Raw genomic sequence first — 18,824 nt, 5'->3', positions numbered from 1 at the left:
TTCTCTGTCCATGGGGATTCTCCAGGAATACTGGAGTGGATTGCCACGCCCTCCTCCATGGGATCTTCCCAACCCAGGGATCGAACCCAGGTCTCCCGCATTGCAGGTAGATTATTTACCATCTGAGCCACCAGGGATATAAGTATAGAATTGAATAAACAAATGATGTAGAAGGAACATACCACCCATGCAGAAGAATTTCAAATCATTTATGTAAATACTCTGCTCCCAAGGAGGTGGCCTCCTGAAGTTTGGGCTGCATATTATAACTTCTCTCCAAAGAGGGGAAAAAAAAAAAGAGTAACTTTGCGGTGGATGAACCTGACAGACATGATGTCAACCAGGTGATCAAGGTCAACATAACAGTGATTAGTCATGTTGACAGTATGGGCCCAGAATGGGTGGTGGTGAAAACGGTATTTTATCTCTGTGAACTTCCTCCCCCAAATCCATAACCCCGGGCTGATTTTGAGAAAAACTAACAGACAAACCCCATTGGAAGTTTATTCTACAAAATATCTAACCAGTACTCCTCAACTCAGTCAAGGTCATCTAAACAAAGAAAGTCTGAGAAACTGTCATAGCCCAGAGGAGCCCGAGAAGAAATGATGATGTGATGTGGTGTCCTGGATGAGATTCTGGGACAGAAATAGAACATTAGATGAAAACTGAGAAAATCTGAAAAAGAGATGAACTTTAGATAACAATAAATATCAATATGGATACATTTCATTTTAATAAGTGCGCCAACAAATGGAGGACATTTTTAATGGAGGAGACTGGGGTAACCGGGGGCTCTCTGTGCTACTTTCAAATTTCCCTACAAATCTAAAAATGTTCTTTAAAAAGTTATTTAAAAAAAAGAATATCCCTGGTAGCTCAGCTGGTAAAGAATCTGCCTGCAATGCAGGAGACCACAGTTTGATTCCAGGGTTGGGAAGAACCCCTGGAGAAGTGATAGGATACCACTCCAGTATTCTTGGGCTTCCCTGGTAGCTCAGACAGTAAAGAATCTGCCTGCAATGCAGGAGACCTGGGTTCAATCCCTGGGTTGGGAAGATCCCCTGGAAGAGGGCAAGACAATCCACTCCAGTATTCTTGCCTCGAGAATCCCCATGGACAGAGGAGAATGATGGGCTCCAGTCCATGGGGTCACAAAGAGTCAGACGCGACTGAGCGACTAAGCACACACATCATGTAGTTACATGTCCTCCTGAAAATTTATTCCAAGACTGCCATTGTAGTAATAAAGACTACTATCCCAAACTCCAATATTTTGAAATATTATTTATTTTAAGGAATCAATCACACTGATTATTTACTAATAATTCGTCTTCTCCCAATTTCTTTTAGGACACTATTGTTTAAAAACTAATTTCAAGTGAAAAATCTGAAAATTCCATTTATGTCAGAAGTTACCATGACTCCTATAAATGGAAGAGACTATTTCAGACCAGTCATATACAAAAACAATTTTTAAAAATAATTCTCAATGGCAATTTACTTCCCATGCTCTAATGCTCTAATGCTTTTTAGTATTATGTTTCACAAAGTGAAATGTCAAAGGAACATACAATAGAATAAAGTATAAGAAGTCTGAGTAATTTACAAAAGCTTTGAATTTATTAAACTAATCTTACTGCTGTCAGATAAGACCACATAAGTAACTAGGAACTTTCCTGGTGGACCAGGGCTTAGTACTCTTTGCTTCCAAAACAGGGGCGCTGGTTTGATCCTAGGTAGGGGAACTAGGATCCCACATCCTAGAGACGGCATGTGCATGTTTCTGTGTGTTAGTTGCTCAGTTGTGTCCAACTCTATGTGACCCATTGGACTATAGCCTGCCAAGCTCCTCTGTCCATGGAATTCTCCAGGCAAGAATACTGGAGTGGGTTGCCATTCCCTTCTCCAAGGGATCTTCCAGTATATTCCAGTCTCTTCTGTATATTTAATAATCTCTCAGTCAAGGTACTTTTTAAAGTATGAATCCAATCCTTTGTGCTGCTGCTGAATCCCATATCTTCATACTATTTTTTCTAAAATAGATAGAAAACAGTTCTGGCCATTTCCTGTGTAGCAACTGTGCATGCATATATGAAGATTATCATTAAATAACAATTCTCTTAGGATTAAATGAGTATAGTCTCTTTAATCTTTTCAATTCAAAGCTGATCCTTTTGTCTTTTTGTGGGTGGTTATTATCTGAACACTTTTCTAATTTGCTATCATCTTGTCTTTAATCCGGTACCAAAGACTTGACATTCAAGACAATAGATTTGAAAACCTCTGTGAGATCTTGAAGGAAAATTGTCTAGGAAAAGAAGAAGGTTACATAATTTTAACATTCAGAATGAATTTTATGGAAAACATTTCTAATTAGAATTTTAATCTTCCTTTGGTGTATTTGGATACAAAGAGAATGTAAAATCTGATATAACTTTTCAAAGAACAGCTCCTCCATGTGACTATGAAGACACAGGATATTTATTGGGACACTAGTAGGTTGGGTTGGGTTGTTTGGCAGTGTATTTCAATATAAAGAAGTAATGGAAAGAAATAGTTGATATTTTGCCATCCCAGGCAGCTCTCATTTCAGGCCGCAAGGTTCCTTGAGCTGTAAAAATGTTTTCCTACTGTGCACAGTATAGTCTTCAGAACAAAATTTACTGCTTTTGTCAAATGGGCCTAAAGAGACGCACCACCCTGTCCTCAGGGCCCTCCAGGGATCCTCCCCTTAGGAAAGCTTGGTCATTTCGGCTTCCACGAGTAGGATTAATTCATTGCTTTCATAAATGCAATGAGTTACTTACGTGGCCATAAAGGAAAATCTATGTAAAGCACTTAGCACAGGCCTGGCATCTACTAAGGATGCTAAAGAAAAGCTACCTACTTTTTAAAAATGGAATTTGCGAATTACAAATTTGAGGCCTTGTAACCATGGTAGAAAGAATTTTTTTTTATTCCGTTTTGAAATAAGAATTTTTTTTCTGATAGTTACTCTGCTTATATATATATATATTTTAAATAATATTGCAATACAGTTGATTTGCAATGTTGTGTTAGTTTCAGATATACAGCAGAGTGAATCAGTTATATATATATTCAGGGTTCCCTTCTAACTCAGTCAGTAAGAATCCACCTGCAATGCAGGAGACCCGGGTTTGATTCCTGGGTGGGGAAGATCCGCTGGAGAAGGAAATAGCAACCCACTCCAATATTCTTGCCTGGGAAATCCCATGGACAGAGAAGCTTGATGGGCTACAGTCCATGGGATAGCAAGAGTCAGCCACAACTTAGTGACTAAACCACAGCACATATATATTCATTCTTTTTCAGATTCTTTTCCCATATAGGTTATTGCCTAATGGGTAGAGTTCTCCATGCTATACAGTAGATCCTTGTTGGTTATCTCTGTTTGGTTATTATTTGGAATTTATTTCTGCTGTCCCTGGGTCTCATAAAACTCAGAGGTGAAGCCGAAGTGAAGCTGACATGCCCAATGTCAGATCTCCATGGCGCCGTACCCTTCACCAGCTTGCAAAACCACATTTTAACCTGGTGGTTGAAGCACTTCAAGTGCTCTGACTTTTGTCAATCCCTTCCCCCGAACACCTCTCCTGAGACCTCAGCTCCTGACTGCGGCCCTGGGAATCCCCTGTAAAGACCTCACACCCAATCTCTCTCTCTGCCTCCAGCTCCCCACTCCTTCCCTCCCAAGCCCTGGAACCCAGCCTCTGCTTCTCCCTCCTGCAGAACCTCAGCACCTCACTCTCCAAACCTAACATGGTCCCACTTGGTCCACCGTATAGGGAGACACACCACCAAAGCCACTGCAGCCAGGACTGGGATCATGATTATGTGTGTGTGTGTGTGTGTGTGTGTGAACACAGAGAAACGAGCACTGGATACACTCATGGAACATGACATGCCTTCCCTGACCAAACACGCAAACTGAGGATGTTTACACATCTCCTCTTGGACTCAGTTAAAATGCCCCAAAGACATGACCCACATCATTTAAGTACCCTGCAGATCCTCCCACAATATAGCAATTTCACATCTCTGAGGATATGATAATTAAGGAGAAGCCATCTAATATTGCTGCAGACTAGGAAGGAAGCGATTAAACACAGCAGTTCTCTAGGTCTCTGTTTATCAACATTTACCTGTTAACAAGGTGAAGGTGAGGTAATAACTGCAAATCTACAAAATACTTCTGGCTAACTTATCCAGGTAATGGTGATAGACTTGACACCTGTTGCATGAGACATCTTGATGACAAAACTTTTCAGGAGCACTCACTCTTTAGAAATGTTCCTTTTTCAAGAATGATTTTGTTTTTCTTGTTTAAACCTCATCTCCCCCAACTTCTTCCGCAGGCACAGGCATGCTCAAACTGAAATGCACAAGCCCACACCTGGGGCTGACTAATAAGTCTGCCCTGAGAATACTTTTTAAAACCATATTCAGACTTTATAAAAGATATATTCAAAGTTCATCTTTGAATTTTCAGTATATTTCAGTCTTCAAGATGGAAGGGCTATGTCACAACATATGGCTCATTTATAAGATTCTCAATAAGGCAGCCCATGAGGGGAATTTAAAAAAAGAAAGAAAGAAAGAAAGAAGCAGCCACAGTACCAGGAACCCAAATTTCTGTTTCAGGGTTGGATTTCTAGCTTTGATATCACCCCTTGAGAAGCCTGATCAGTGGAAAGGCACCTGGTGTGAGAGCCTGGTCTCCTCCTCACTCCCAGGAGCTGTGTTTGGAATAGTGGTGTACCTAGCAGGAAATCCTCCTTTAGAAACACAGGCAACTTCTGCTCAGAAAACAAAAATGGTACATAGGAGCACTGCCCCCGACCAGACTTACATCTTTGTACAAAGAGATTGCATTTTTTTAAAACGATGCTAAGAAGGCATCTAAACCACCTGTCTTCAGCTTCTTGCTTACCTGTTACAGAAAGTCATCTGACTCAAGAAAGAAAGTATTTCCATTTTATAAATAGAAAGAGCATTACAAATAGATTTCGCCTAGAGAAAAATATTAATGAGATAAATAACCCAAATTCTGATAAAGTGTCAGCCAAAATATGTTCATCACTGTCAATCTGAGTCAGCCAGCCAGTATTCTCAAGTTCAGAACAGCTTGAGGCTGTTGCTATATTGGGATTGTAAAGGATGCCTTCACACTCAGAGGCTCTATTTCCATGTAAGAAGCAGGATGAATTTCCTCTGTATAAAAGAAGGGCTGCAAATTACCTGGAGGAAAGGCTACTTCTGTTTTATTTTAGATGAAATCACCACTTCCTCCCTCCCTAACCACCACTGCCTCCGGAAGTAACTATTCTGCTCCACAGATGGAAGATACAATAATGACCTTGTCTGGAGCCCAGTTGCCTGGTTCGGAATCCTTACTCTCCCGGGTGACAATACAACAGGTAGCAAATCACTTAACTTCCCTGTACTTCAGTTATCACCATCTATAAAATGGAGATAAGAATAACAAACTCAGGGCTTTTACAAGGGTCAAAAAGAATAGCCTAAAGTTCTTAGATGAATGCTTTGCATAGAGATCAATAAAGATGAGCTGTTTTTAATAGAAATGCACAAAGCATGTTCTCTGAGCCTCTCTAATAGAACACACCCCTCATGTGCTGGATTTCAGGTCTTATCCCCTCGAAACATTGTGAGGGTCTGCACTGAGAGCATTTTGAAATCTATCCAGCCTTGGTCTCAAAACCATGCTCATTCTTTGTGAAACAAACTGATGACCCTCTTTTATTCCTTGCAGTGAAAAGTCTTAGTCAAATATTTTACAAACATCTGAAAACATTTCCCTAATGAGGACAATATTCTTTCAACCTAATTATTGATCACTTCTTCTACGTCAAAATTCACCAATATGTGATTTCAAAATTGTTAGATTTTAAATTATTGGATTTTTGAGGCCAACATGAAACCTTTCTATATAATTATGAAAATTGGAAGTGGGGATCCTGCTCTGTCCAGAATGAGTAGGGTGTAGAGAAAGGTGCCTGGGGATGAAATTCCTCAACAACCTGGCCCCGACATTGCAAAATCCACACCTTTTCTGGAGGTGACTTTGCTGAGTGATGCTTGGGCAGGACAGTCAATCCGTAGTGCAAAGGCAGCTTGTCAACCACAGCAAGTATTTAGCAAATACCTACAGTTCTCTACAGAACTTGCTATGTGTCTAAGAAATACAGGGTTTATAATAAATGTATTCACCTTCATACCTAAAATAATATTGTAATAATAATATTTTTGTTTTATTGTTTGGAAACATAAATATTTCTTGGTCAGTATATTCAACATATATGTCTTAACATATATGTTAAGTAACTAACTTAACTCCCTAGCACAGTCACTAATGCAGCTCATTTTCTTGCTCACAGGAATCAACTAAGGAAACAATGAGACAGATGCCTGAACACGTGTATTCCCTGATGAGAAGGGGAGACTTGGACCAGGAAAGATTTCTACCATCGTTCTCTGTGGATTTTTTCCCATGAGGCATCAAAACTGTGTGAGAGAAATCCCACACAACTCAGGAAATAGAATACTCTTTACTCATACTATAAATAATTTTATCTTTGGGGGATAGGATTTTTTTTTTAATTTAGTGTGAATAAAGCAGCATAACAGGTTCCCCGGTGGCTCAGTGGTAAAGAATCTGCCTGCCAATGCAGAAGATGCAGGTTCAGTCTCTGGGTCAGGAAGCTCCTCTGGAGTTGGAAATGGCAATCTGCTTCAGTATTCTTGCCTGGGAAATCCCTGGACAGAGGAGTCTGGTGGGCTATAGTCCATGGGGTCACAAAAGAGTTAGACACGACTTAGGAACTAAAACAAAAAAGCAACACAATGCAGACTAGCCTAGCGGAAAGGAATAAGATTTGGTGGCAATTGTTAATTAAATTTTATTTTTAAAAATTATCATCTTAGTTTACACTGTAGATATAGGAGTAATTATGAAAATTCTCACCAATTTACTCTATCAAGTTTCAGTTATGCCTTTAGACCACTAAATGTTATTTTTAACTTTGTTTAAAGTTCATGTGATAGAGGGGAAGCATGGCCACTTTTGTTGTTTGTTTTATTCATTTTTTTTCTCAGAAATATCCCACACCTGTTCTAAAGCTCAGTTGATAAACAATACTTTCTCCCTAGTAACTTGATCCTTTGTACATAAAGCAACCAGAGTACTAGTACTTACGCCTTTGGATAAAATAAGAAAATACACAAAACACACAGACAGAGATACAAACACACAGAGTCACTGATCAAGAGTTCAGTGCTAGCCAGGCCCTAAGCCAGAGGACGAGTTGCTGCAGTTTTCCAAAATTAAACCAGGCCAGGGTTGACACCAACTCAGCCGATAGCTGTCATCAGAGGCTTTGAAGAGGCTCTGCTGGATGTGTTCCAAATTGTTCTCTAGCCCCTAGCAAAGGCACACTGAAAGATCCGTGGAGTTTAAAAGACATTTTCCTGATGATATAACCTTTAAAGGACAGGAACATTATTACTTTGGCCTTTAAAACCCCCTAAATTACCCAGTTCAGTGTGATGGCTGTCCCAGGTGTCCACACTGCCCAACAAATCGTCCAAAACTTGGTGGTTTAAAACACAGTCATCATTTACCATCTCAGTTTCTGGAGGTCAGACTTCCAGGGCAGCTTGGCTGGTCCATCCTGCTTCTGGTGCCTCCCTGGTGATGCAGTCAGGTGGCCACTCAGGCTAAGATGTGGCCAAAGCTCTTCTCATCTGACTGGTGTCAGGGCTGGGAAGACCCAAACAGCTGGGGTACCTTGGCATCCTCTCCCATTTCTCTGTGTTTCTCCATGGGATCTCCCTCCAGCATGGTGTGTTCAAAGGAGCAGGACTTCTTGGTGTTGACTCAGGGTTTCCAAAGTGTGTTTCCCCACAAGTGCAGGAGCTCGCAGGTCACACAGCATCACTTGCATCATGTTCTAATCATTAGAAGCAAGTCATGAGTTCAGCACTTGTTAGGAGAGAGGAATCAGACTCCGTTGTTTTGAAGGTAGTGTGCAAAGAATACCTACTCAGATGTATCTTACAATCATTTCCAGGGTTATGCTTAATAATTACCTATTTTCATAGTTATTGGTTGGGTTTACCCAACATAATAGCAAGTACAGATGTTTCTTCCTTTAAAAAATTTAAGTTTAAAATACATATGTCACACCAAAGATTGAGAATTCTCCATAGGACATCATCACTCAAGAGTGTTGTATTTTTCTGATGGGTTGAAAATTTAGCCACTCATATCCATGACTGGTGATGTGGGAAAGTAAAAATGAATGCAAATGTTTTCCAAGTTAAAAAAACATATGTGCCATATTTATTTTTCTAAACTATTTTTCACACTCTCATATCTTTTCTTTTTTTTTCTTTTTGGCCACACCACACAGCATGTGGGATCTTAGTTCCCTACAAGAGATGAAGCCTTCACTCCCTGCAGTGGAAGCAGGAAGTCTTAACCACTGGACCGCCAGGGAAGTCCCTCTTTATTTTTTATTATATGCTGAAATAATTCTTGAGCAAATCCTTTGTGAAATAAGCAGAGCTATAAATACATAGAATAAATAAAATAAGCACATAAATATATGGATGAAGTGTTCATAAAGATGTCAGAAGGATGGCTCAGAAATGTTTTAAGTCCCATGTGCCAGTCTTTTACTATTCCTCTGAATATTATCTCACAGAGAAGATAAAGGCTGGTGCCTTAAGCAGTAATATTCACAATTTTAGGCATGGGTAGAATGATGGCTGTTAAAAATATGCATCCTTCTACATTCTCTTGCAAAATCATTGCCCCCAAACCACTGAGACTCTTTTCTGGACAGCTTGACTTTGAAAATCATTCTCATTTGATGCTGATGGAAACTAGAGTAATTATTCATTCAAACCCAGTAAGCAATAATTAATTTTTGCCTTCTTGTTTATACCTCATGAAGAATTTCTGCAATCAACCGATATGCCACCACCTGGGTTAGCACTAAGATGTCTGGTTGGTATTCGACAGGTGTTAACATTGACTAAGAATCAGAGCCTTTTAATTAGCAAAACTCATTTTGTGGAGGGCAAGTTAGGCTTTTATCAATTAAAAAAAAAAATCCTTTTTGAATAATAATGAAAATTTAGCCCAACACTTGAATTTCCCCAAAGAGGTAACAATAGGAAAAAAAATCCACTAACCCTAGAAAAGAAGAAACTTAAGCCAGTGTTCATAGCCCTTCCATGGTTCTTCCAGAAAGAACCTTCCAAAAAAATCCTCCAGATTTCTTATGGGGAGGTTAAAACCTAGAATTCTAAACAGAGTAGCAAAAAAACATACAGGAAATATGGAAACTAACACCCACCTACAATTAAAAGGAGTTTGTTAAAAGGAAAATACACATGCTGAGAATTTTTTTAACATTTTATTTCAAAGGTGATATTTGCCATAGGTCATGGAATCCATGTACTGATCTATTATTTCAGGTCATTTCCGAATTTTTCGACACTAAAACCTGACCAAGAAATTAAGGAGGAAGAAGTTCTCAGTTCTAAATGTGCTTTATATTTGCCAATGTCAGCCACACTAAAACAATCAAAATACATTAAGAAACAAAGAGTGACTCATGTCAGGGGGCAGACATCCTCACGTGCCAACACTCACTGAGAAAACAGTACTAGCTCTTGTGGGGAATGTCAGGGCAGTGGTCAGAAACCTCAGAAGAACTGTTTTGTAAGGGCTTTTGGTTTTGATAGAAGCAAAAGAGAGAAATTGCAGAGTTAAATTGCCAACTGTACCAAATAAGTAACCTTTTTCCTATTATGGGTAATAAAATTAATTTCCGAAGCTCAACATTTCCTTCAGATGTATCCTCTCCTATTCTCCACAGGTAGGAGACAGGTTGGATCCAGCGGCTCTTCCACGTGGAGTGTTATAACAAACAGGCTCCTGATCTCTGAATTCACACACTGACATAAAGGTCCCTACCCCCCAGAGACTTTGTCATATATCCAAGGTTTTAATTAGTATCCTTTAAAAATCCAATCAAAGTTGAAAGCATATTTCTAGCTATTTCCAGTAAAAAGCCACCATGGAGCCAGGACTAAAATGAGAAGGGATAGACTCAGCTCCATTCACTTTTATTTCCCACACAACGCAAGAACCCCAGAAAGAAAGTGATGGTTCCAAGTTCTTAATCTTCGGGACATCGGCAAGCTCTGAGCCTTGGGACCAGACTCACCCTCCCAGGTCCCCCAGCTCTGAATCTGTAAACTTGACCTAATCATCGAAGACCCCCTCCAGCTCTCAACTCTCAGGATAATTTGAAACTAATCCTTCGGACTTTGGTCATAAAGCCTAAAACCTAAAGTCAAATACCAAAAATGAGATCATTGAGAAACAAACTTTATTTAAATACCCCTTTTGAGATTCTCTCCGACCCTGACACCCAGGGCCCAGTACATGAAGACCAGCAAGTGTCTATGCTGAGTAGACATTTTTACAAGGTAACCATTATTTCAGCCATAAAATATTTATCGAGATTCAGCTAGATATAAAACATGGCAGCAGATGCTCTGAAAGAGGCAGGTGTGAGTCGCAGTTCCTCCCAGGAGTTGCTGACAGCGCTGCACAGCGATCTGAGATAAGCAGACCTCAAAAGATAAAACAATTAGTAGATAAAACAAGTGGTTGTGATCCTGGGGTAGTGATGCACAGAAGCAGACATGTCTAATCTTTTTGTTAAAGCAATGACTGAGGCTGGGATCAGGACTGGAGTCTACATGTCATTTTCTTCTGCTCCCTGAAAAGTTGTTGCAAACATCAAACCTACACAAGACACAGTGCACCTGCCAGGCAGGTACAGTTTCATAGTGAGATCCAGGTTTCCTGCTTCCAACCAGTTAATCATCTCAATGGCATGATCCACAAATAAAAATACTGGATGTGGTCACTTTTTAGAGAAACTAAGTTTAATCGGTCAGTGACTGATCGACTCAAAATTCCAGGATTGTAAGAACTAGCCTGACTTAGCATGCATTAAAAACAGTGAGCAGGATATTGAGAGTGCCACCTAAAATGAAAAACGGATAGTTGTGTGCCTGTGACGAGGAAGATTTATGAAACCAGGTCAGGAATTTACAGCAACACGTTAGACACAGGAACCCAGTCAAAAGTCTTTCCTTCAGCCACGAAGGTCCTTTTCCACACAGTTGCCCTGTTTCCAAACTGTGCAAATTATAAACACATCATGACTAAGGTACCCAGCCTGCCCCGACCAGATGAACAGGTAAATTCTGTGGAAATCGAGACAGGATATTTTTGTTCACGTTCTTGTTTTACTGTGTGTGGTCCACTAGCTCATGGAGTGTTTATTCAAATAGTGTTTTCACTTTCATCCTCCTCTTTCCTCTTCTTTACCCTGGACCACAGACTTCAAGGGCCCCAACCAGAAGGGCTCGTTTGTGGGAGAGAAGGAGCAGGGCTGGGATGCGGGAGTCAGAGAGACAGGACAAGCCTGGCTACAACCACTGAGGATGTGATATCCTGTCCCATGGGCAACCGGAGCACGTAGGTGTCATGGGAGAGGAGTGGTGGGGGTTGGAGGGCGAGTCATCTCTAGTGAGCGCCTGTCCTCCATTTCTCAGACCTCGGGATGGAGGCTGCCTGGTTCTGGTCCACAGGGGACCACGGAGCTGTCTCCTCGGAGGGCAGGCAGGCTGAATGGGACAGTGGGGAGCTTGAACTTGGCAGATGACTTGGAGTGGGGAGATCAGAGCAACTCATGAGAGGCTTTGGAAGCAGAATCAACAGGTTTGTAGACAGACTACATTGTGGGCTTGGGGGGTTGGTGAGTTTACAGGTAACTCCCTTTCTTGTAACAGACCTCCTCACCCTTGCTGTTTGCAGGGTCCCCTCGGTGGAAAGGGGCTTCCGCAGTGGTTCAGCAGTAAGGAATCCGCCCACAATGCGGGAGACACAGTTCCATCCCTGGGTAGGGGAGATCACCTGAAGGAGGGCATGGCAACCCACTCCAGGATTCTTGCCTGGAGAATCCCATGGACAGAGGAGCCTGGCAGGCCACAGTCCATGGGGTCTCAAAGAGTCAGACATGACTGAAGTGACTTAGCATGCATGCACGCATCAATGGAAAGAGGCGCAACTTGGATGTCAGAGGTGGAGGTGGGCCCCTCCTTTCCATGACCTAGTGTCTTGCATCGATTTTTAGCATGAGGACCCAACTTTAAATGGAACACAGGATCAAATCATTCTTATCATTAAAAGAAAACACTTTTTAAAAGATTCACAACAATAAAGCCCTCTGTTTTCATCTGCTTCCACCATGTCTGTTTCTCAGAAAGTTTTGAAACTGAAATTTCAAAATATCCTGAGTAATAAGACTACCTTCTGTTACCACATGGAAGCTAAAGTAATAGGGGGGCTGAGAATCATCATGTTTACAGACCAATTCTTTAAAAATAAGATTAAGTATTTGATGTTTTGAAGCTCTTTTCAAAGGGAGCTACATTAGTTCCATTTCAGAAATCATAAACTTTGGAGGACTTCCTAGTTAATGTTGGCAGTATTCAAGTGTATGTTCTACAACCAGTTCTCTTTGAGGGTTTTATGCCTGTTTGTTTTTCATGGTGCCTAGCCACAGTTCAAATAGCCTGGATTTTGATGAATAACACACATATCTGGCATAAGAGTTTTAAGGGAGAGTGCATTATCACCATTGCTCTATGGAGATTAATCTCCCCCCATGAAGTTTTACATCCAGAAAGTATTTACTTCCATCAAAAATGTAAACAGTATTAATAACTAAGTAATATGAGGATGAGATTTTGGTGGAATAGTCCTAGAAGATGATCACATTCTCCAAGCATAAACTCCTTGAAAATAACAAAGCACGATGGATGTAAATTCTCAAAGTGTCAAAGAATTATCCTCAAATAACATAATACTAGGAAGTAGAAAGAGCGAAACGGTGAACAAATCCAATTTTCCCTGTAAAAATCTTAGAAGGTCATTTTCCATGGGCACTTTTCATGAGGAAGATTTGAAATGGTTTACAAACACACACAAAGGCCAAAAACTACATCAAAGCAAGATGAAGAAGATAGATAGCAAATATGTAATGCACAGCGCTCCTGTGGAGCTCTAGCCCTCTTTCTCCCCTTCGGGGCCTGTGGAAGATGTTCATCTTGTCTCAGCCCCCTGAGGAGGGCAGTCCACCGAAATAAGAGGGAGGTGGTCTAAGCCCTTCCCAGTTGAGATGATGAACATCCCACAGGAGATTCTCAGGGTCCTCTTCTTCTTTCCAAGTCATATACCAAATAATGGAGAAGTTAATCAGTACATCTAATAATGTCATCCTTCTAACAATGGAAGAAATCATATCTCTAATAATGGAGAAATTTCAAGTAATACAGAAATTATTGTTTGTATGTGAAATTTGGATAGCAAGAGTCAAGTACTAATATGCTAAGCCATGAAAATTATCTTTTTCTTGAATTTCTTTGCAACAATTAGTGTTTGATTAAATTCACATGCCAAGCGAGAGGGAAGTAGAAATTCAAGGGTTCACTCGGAGAAATGATAGCATTTTCCATGGAAGGTCAATAAAGACGTAATATAATTAAAACATTAAGAGGAAAGCTCCATGCTCTATAAGAACCTGCCTCACATCACTATGATGACCACAAGTTTCAGTCACACTGACATTTGGCTGACACTATAACTGTTTTTGCTGGGGGCACAGTACAAATATTAATGTAATTTTTTCACCACGTTAGGGTCAGATATCCCCAGCAGGCACTAGAGCATTTGCCCACTGACCTTCACTTTTCTAAGCAATGTGAAGGAGCCGTGATAACTAGACATCCACTGAGCTTTGATCCCGACCCTCCACACTCCCCAAACCCCTGCTCCCAGCAGTGCATTTAAGTCCTAGCCATTAAAAAAACTGAACTTCTACCAGTGGATTGACATCATGAGATTTGTGCCAGCCTGAAGGAAAATTTAATCAATTCTGATGGAGGAAAGATGTGGTAAAAAGCCATGGGTAAAATGGTCAACAGAGGAAGAGCTGACCAAATCCAAATAAATCTTGGATTTATTTTCTCTCCAGCTTTGTTTATGTTCTCTTGACTTCGACTTGACTTATATTTCTTTGACTTTTCCTGTCTTTCTTTCTTTAAATTTTATTATATTTTGCGATTATGTACACTTCCAGTTTATGAAATGCGTTTACATAGATGACCTTGTTTGATACTCCCAAATACTCTGTGAGTTAGACTCAAGATCAATTTTAACCTTTTTTAAAATGAAGTTACCATTTTTGTCCTTAATTATGAGCAGGGAACATCAGGGGTTGTGGCATGATGCATCAGTCCCAGCCCTGTACTTAAATGGGGTGAGCTCCCCAAACCATTGATTGCTCTAGTGCCATTTTGACCATTTCCAACCGCTGCTTCCAACCATGGGCAGGGAGCTGAGTGATGTCCTGTAATTAACAGTCTGAGCATGAAATGTGGAAGTTTCCCTTCCCGCTGTCTCACCTCACACCACAGACAACTTGCCATAGGTCAGATCCTCTGCTTTCCTTTACGCATCAGCTTTTCTCTAAAGCTTAACATGTAGGGGATGGGGAGAGACCTGTTTTCAACTGATTACTATGGACAGACCTCATCACTGTCATTTCCCGCAACTCTGAGAAGACACAAAGAATATAATGCAGAAGCAATTACATGTTTATCTCTCTGGGATTTGGCTTCCTTGTCTTGAAAATAAGGAACTAGGGAGACTTCCCTAGCTGTCCAGTGGTTAAGATTTCACCGTCCAATGCAGAAGTTGTGGGTTCGATCCCTGGTCAGAGAGCTAAGTTTCCACATGCCTCACAGCCAAAAACAAAAACAAAACAAAACATAAAACAGAAGCTATATTGTAACAATTCAATAAAGTCTTCAAAATGGTCCAGATTAAAAAAAATCATAAAATAAGTTACAATGAGGAGCTGGACCAAAGAAATCTCCAAGATCTAGGCCAGTTCAAACATGAAAGATTTGCAGTTTGGTAAAAATACTGGTAAGTCAATAGTCTTATGAAACCTAAGAGAGAGTCTTTAGAGTTTCCATGGATTTGTACTTTGACGGCCAATGAATATCGCTCTCCAAACTCACATCTCAACAATCCCAGAGCTATTATCTCAGATTCATAAAGGGTAACCGATGTGCTAGGAGAGACATCCCCTACCTATAAAAGACTCAGAAATATCAACAGCGTGTGCAAACGCCCCTTCCTCCCTGGTCTCCTCACCTTTGGACCCCCTGGTGCTATTGCCAAAAAAGCCATCTGGGCAGGCAGAAAGCTTTAGAGAAATTGGAGGTTCAGAAGTAAAGAAAGGGATGAGACTGAAAAAGGCAATTCAGCATGGAGCTGACCAGGGACAGGTGCATAGAACGAGCTGACCTTCACCAGCCCAAAAATATCTTTCCCCCACTGTGCCTGGAGTTTTGACTTCACTTTGGCTGGCTGGCTGAAATCACCTCACTGAGACATGCTTGTGGGATAATAAGCAATTTTTTTTTTAATGCCACTAACTCTAGGAGAGTTCAGAGACTGTCAAGCCCTTCCTGCATTTGTGTGGGTTGATTCAAACAGATTGTTTTTTGTCCTAACAGCCAGCTGAGAGCAACAAGGCTGAGTTAATCAGAGCTTTGAATAGCTGGAAAGGAAAGGCGGGTAATTTGGGTGAAAGATAATTTGAGGGAATGGACCCTTTGGCTGATGGAGATAGAAATGTGGAGATGTCTGTAAATTAGGGCACTGGGAAATGGAGCAGCTGCAGAAAGTTCCTGCTCTAGAAAGAGGACTGGACACCACCAAATGCTGGGTGCTCACAAGACTTGGGGCACAGTGAGGAAACTGAGACTCAGAGAGACACGGGAACCTGCTCGGGATCAGAGTCAGACCACATGACTGCCGCTGTTATATGTTTCTACATTCTCTTCCTTACCTTTCTTTTTGTTTTCTTACCATTTTCCTCTTCATGCCCACCAGGACTTAAATGTCAAGACCAATGAAGAGAAACATGTCATTCAGCTGCAATTTCTATGATCAAAGAAAATATATTGAGGGTTCCAAACAGCTAATTTGTAATTGAGCTATTGAGATACAATTGTTCGCAAACTGAGTAATTCATATACTTTAGTTTTTTACATAAATAAACTGATGTAGACTGTAGAAAGAATTCCTTCTTTGTAATCTTCTCAACCATCACCTTACGTTGTGGCTGGTATTGACTTGGGGTCCTGCTGGGCTACAAACTATTCGAGCAGGGACTCTCCTGCACTGGGCATACTAGGAATTCAGTAAATATTTGGACAGAATTAATAAATGTGAATGACTAAATCCTAATCAAAACGGCCTACTCAATAACATAGTTATGTGCACTTATTTGTGAGATCAGACAACACAGGAGCCCATGAGCTGGCTCTGACTCTGACTACCAAAAAAAAGGTCAGTCAAAAGTAACTACTATAGGAAGCCTAATCTTTTTTTTTTTTTTGGTTTAAAATGAGCTGTCAGGACTTGAATCTGTTTAATATCTTACTGGATTTGTGTTTCCCCTCCTTTTTATTGGGTTTATAGTTTTTATTTTTTCAAGGGTTTCTTTTGACCATAGAGTCAACAAGAATGGAATAATTCTTGGACCAAAACATGAAGAATTAAACTTGGCACCTTTTGATAATTTGGGGATCAGGAAAACACACGAAAGGAACATTAAATCATTCATTATGAGTTTTTAAATGTCACATTCAGTCAGGCTACCGAGATGTTAATCAAACAATACAATTTTAGATCTTTGATGGGGGGGCAGGCAAAGTTTAAATCTCTTTCCTTGATCAGCCTTGGATCTAGTCTTTGAATTCCAAACTCACCAAGAGAAGGCTGACACTGGGCGATGGTAGATCTGTTGTCAGTTGAGCTATCTGAAGCAGCGGCTCAGAAACCACACTTAGGAATTAGGAAGCGTCTGGAGTAAAATCAGTATTTCTAGGGCACGATTTACATGTGGGAGAACAAGACACAGGTGATAGGAATCATGACGCTCATGCCTGAAGGAAGGGACAAAGATGCTCCATCAGAATACAGGAACTGGTGAAAGAATTCCCCGAAACCTGGGAATAGAACTCTGTGTACTTAGGAGCTAGGCAGAAGAATGGCATGGGTTCAAGCCCCAGGCTTACCCCATTCTACCTGTGCCATCCTGGGGCAAATGATTTAAACTATTTCGAAGTGGGAGCTAATATCCTGAGAGAGAAATCTTGAGGCCTAAATTAGTAAATAAGTGGAAAAGCACTTAGAAAAGAGTTTGAATAGAGCTAATATCACATCTCCATATGCCTGAGGCCTCAGTCGAAATCTCTGAACTGCATTTGTCCCATAAAGATGATCCAGTGATCTTAGCATAGACCAAAGGCAAGCTCTCCAAGCAGAATCAGTGACCCTTTCAAGGAGGAGAGGTGAGAAGTAATAGCCTAGCCTGCCAGGCTCCTCTACCCAGGGATTCTCCAGACAAGAATATTGGAGTGGGTTGCCATTTTCTCCTCCAGGGGATCTTCCCCACCCAGGGATCAATCCTGTATCTCCTGTGTCTCCTGCATTGGCAGGCAGACTCTTTACCACTGAGCCACCCAGGAAGCCGGCTCAGAAGTACAGCAAAGGATTAAAGCGAGGGAGATTATAAAGCTCACAGCAAATATTTCCCTGTTCACCAGGGAAGTTTCTGAGCTGTTGCCTCAAATAGTTCAATTACAAGACATCTACTCACTGGTGGTCAGACTGTTTCTCCCTTAGTTTGGAAATATGAAGTCTTGGCAATCTTTGCCTATGGAACTGGAAATTGAAGCTTTTACTTCTAAAATAGTTCTAAGATGGTATCATTTAAATCAACGCCTCAGCTGCTTCACCGCGATGACTGACGTGTGACTGTATTTTTTTAATTCCTGATTTATGATTCAATGCACCCGCTGCTAGTTATTCTGATCCTGAAATTTTCTATGCCCTTAAAATTCCAAATTTAACTCTCTCTCTTTGCTTCAGTAATGTCCTTTCCTGAAAGCATTCCTTTACATACCCATGAATTTCACCTTCAGTCACAATCCGTTGCCCTTACAGTCACTCCAGAGGCTGAGTCTGTCATAACCTCTCTATGTATAACTCTCCCATCATCATTTCAGCTCAGAAAATTCCAGTCACAATTGCCTTCTGGGGCTCTAAATCAGGTTATGGTAATGTGACAGCTCATTCAACATCCCCAAACTCCCCAGCTTCTTGCTATCAACTCCCATTCACAAATTCATATTTCACAGAAAAACTTTAAATGAAAGTTTAAATTAGGCAAAGATTGTAGTTTGGTCCAGATATCTACTGAGATTCAGATTCTCCTTGGAGGAATCTAAGTTCTGTACAGCCATTAAACACATTCACTATTACTTAGAAGTTGGGATTTCTGTGGAAGGACAGTTTGACTGAATCTGGGCACAGTCAGTTTGGAACTTCTGTTCAGAATATGCCAACTCACAGATTTCAACTTTCAGATTTACCTTCCAACAATGTGGCTGTGCCCCAGTGCTTTGAGTCCAGGAAGAAAATGTCCATGTCTAGATATTCAGGTGGGTCATACTTCTGAGAATCTTGGGATAGTTGACCAGAGAAGGAGCATCGCATGTGGGCAGACTGCTGGGTGGACATCCTGAAGTTTGAATCAATGGGCTTTGCC

Source organism: Muntiacus reevesi, chromosome 2 (genome assembly GCF_963930625.1).
Source record: "Muntiacus reevesi chromosome 2, mMunRee1.1, whole genome shotgun sequence".
Taxonomy (NCBI): Eukaryota; Metazoa; Chordata; class Mammalia; order Artiodactyla; family Cervidae; genus Muntiacus; species Muntiacus reevesi.
Note: the sequence above shows the minus strand (reverse complement) of the source record.